The following is a 3252-nucleotide window of genomic DNA, read 5'->3' as shown; positions in this document are numbered from 1 at the left end:
CCAAGGCAAAGCCGATTGAAGGGGTTAGGGCCAGAATGGTTTCTCCGAAAACCCAGGAATGGAAGATGTTGCGACAGAGAGGTGTCTGAATTTTGAGCTTAAAAGCGACAGAATAAAGAAGTTATGTTTGGAATTGGGTTGGGTCTGCACGAAGTCGCAATGCTATCCATACACTACTCAAGTCATCTCAGAATCAAGTTGCCTCGAAATTCTTTATGGAGAGGCCGCTTCTAAACAAGCAAAGGAAAAAATGGGTCAAAAGGAACTTCTGCACAAAAGAAAGAAATCAAGGACAAAGCTACAGGAAATCAAGTTGTCAAAAACGGGTCAACTGCAAGCTCTCCGTTAAATTCAAGCCCATCAAGGGTAGATGACAAATCATTTCAGCCATAAGGACAAAGATCAAGCGGCTGCTCATATTTAAAAAAAAAAAAAACAAGTTAAAAGAAGCAGTCATTTCCACAAATTGGATGACAACAAACACCTTGAAAATCAAGCGCCAGGCATAGCATAAGTACAAGTGTCCTTATAAACAAGGATCGTTTCTCAAAACAAGGAAAAGGAAGAGTCTCCTCAAAATTCCTTATGGAGAGGAGAACCATTGAGGAAATAAGTTTCAAGTTCAGAGGAAGATAAAATTCAAGAAAAGGAATCAAATTAACCTCAAGAACTCAAACATGGCGAAGCCACAAACTCAAAGCATAAAGCTTCTTCAACACTCAAGCCACTCAAGTTACCACCACAATGCGGCTATTCAAAACTCTTTGTGATGAGTACAAGTCATATTTCAGTCAACCAGTGGTAAAACCACTACAACAACAAAGTCAGATTCGCCTAGGGTCATCACCATCATACGAGCTCGAGTCAATAAGTTGATTCAACATCAAGTTGGGAAGGAATCCCATAAAGACATCAAGCCGGGAAGAAATCCCGCGAAGAAATCAAGTCAAAATGAATTCTGCAGCAACATCAAGTCGGGAAGGAATCCCGCAAAGACATCCAGTCGGGAATGAATCCCGCAAAGACATCAAGCCGGGAAGAAATCTCGCGAAGAAAATCAAGGCAGCAATGAATTCTGCATCAACATCAAGTCGGGAAGGAATCCCGCAAAGACATCCAGTCGGGAATGAATCCCGCAAAGACATCAAGCCGGGAATGAATCCCACGAAGACATCAAGCCAGGAAGAAATCCCGGGAAGAAATTAAGTCAGAAGTGAATTCTACATCAACATCAAATCGGGAATGAATCCCGTAAAGACATCAAGCCAGGAAGAAATCCCGCGAAGAAATCAAGTCAGAAATGAATTTTGTATTAATATCAAGTCGGGAAGGAATCCCGAAGAAATCAAATCGGAAATGAATTCCACAATCAGCATTAAGGCGAAATTGAATTTTGCCCCAACAGCAAGTCGGAAATAAATTTCGCACCAAGACGGAAAGGAATTCCACGCTAACATCAAGTCGGAGATGAACTCCGCACCAGCCGAGCATGAAGTTCGCATCCTGGAAGGAACTACGAAAGACCTGATTCTCCCCATCCCCCGAAGAGCTCTTGGAGATACGTAGGCAGCCACAAAGGCACGGTCACAAACATAAGTTTGCATCATAAATGACATTTTCTCTTTGCCAATATATAAAAAAAATAAATAATTAAAAAAAAAGAGAAGAAAAGAAAAATAAAAGCTGGAGTTGAAAACCCGAAAGGGCGGCTTCAGGCAAGAATTGAGCCCGCTAGGCTGAAAACCCGAAAGGGCGGTCTAGGCAAAAGTTAGGGCAAAGAGCCTGCTAGAGTCGAAAACCCGAAAGGGCGGCTACTAGGCAAGAGTTAAGGCAAAAACAAAAAAAAATAAAAATAAAAAAGTGCTTTCATGAATTCTTTTAGAGAGTCCATTTTTGTAGGATAAACAGCAAAGTATGTCCTTAAAAAAAAAAATCTCTTTCAAAGGTCTCCTTGGGAGTATATAAATCATTTTTTCCAGGAATCACTGAGTTCCTTCGAGTCAAAATTCACTACAAGAAAAATTTGAGTCTCTAAATCGAGTCTCCAAAATCGAGTCTCCATCACCAGTGGTCATTCCACAACGGGTCATAAAGATCGAGTCATTCTCAAAAGTTCGTTTTGAAAGTGTCACTCTTTGAGTCATTCCTCGAAAAAAAAAGAGAGAGAGGAAAATGTCAATTCAATCCCCCGGGTTTCCAAAACAACCCTAAAAAAATGTAAAACATAATCATTGAGAGGTAATTCTTTAATACCTTCTCTCCACTCGGACCATCGTTTCTTCGATCCTTTCAGACGAACGATGTCATCCACATTGTCCGTTTCCTCGAGTCATATGAGTGGCTTGGTTCTCTTTGATTCCTCAATCGATTGGACAAGTACAATACTAATGTCTTGAAGTATTCCATGGTCAGCACCATTCTGGGGGCAAAAAGTGATAAGAACCTTCACCATTCTCCCATCACAGAAGTAATCACGGAATTTTTAGTCTTTTATTAAGAAGAAATTCTATGTCAGCTAATAACGGCATCAACTCTCTCAAGCAGGGGGCAAAATCCTCCAAGTCGGATTCAGGAGCAAGTGTTAAAAAAAATACACAACCCAGGGTGGAACCCAACCATCGTCAATCTCTTTTACACAAACCCAGGGTAGAACCTGGTTAATGGTTAACCTTTTGTTTTACATAAAACCTAGGGTGAAACCCTAACCAATAACCAATCATTTTTCATCCAAAACCAAGCCATTTGATCATTTCGACTTTAGGTGGACCCTTGGTTCTCAAAGAAAAAAAAAACAAAAACAAAACAAATCTGTTTTCAAGCCCTCATTAAGAGGCAAAACATCTTTTTCAAAGTCCTCTAAGAGGAAAAATCTCTTTTCAAGCCCTCTAAGAGGCAAAACATCTTTTGAAGCCCTCATTAAGAGGCAAAACATCTTTTCAAGTCCTCTAAGAGGCAAAATCTTTTTTCAAGCCCTCATTAAGAGGCAAAATCTCTTTTCAAGTCCTCTAAGAGGAAAAATCATCTTTTCAAGCCCTCATTAAGAGGCAAAACATCTTTTCAAGCCCTCATTAAGAGGCAAAACATCTTTCCAAGTCCTCTAAGAGGCAAAATCTCTTTTCAAGTCCTCATTAAGAGGCAAAACATCTTTTCAAGTCCTCTAAGAGGCAAAACTTCTTTTTAAGTCCTCAAAGAGGCAAAACATCTTTAAGTTACAAACATAAATCCATGCATTTGATCATTTCATTTCATAGA

Source organism: Jatropha curcas, chromosome 5 (genome assembly GCF_041381405.1).
Source record: "Jatropha curcas cultivar XTBG-Jc1 chromosome 5, XTBG_Jcur_1.0, whole genome shotgun sequence".
Taxonomy (NCBI): Eukaryota; Viridiplantae; Streptophyta; class Magnoliopsida; order Malpighiales; family Euphorbiaceae; genus Jatropha; species Jatropha curcas.
This window is presented reverse-complemented; position numbering follows the sequence as displayed.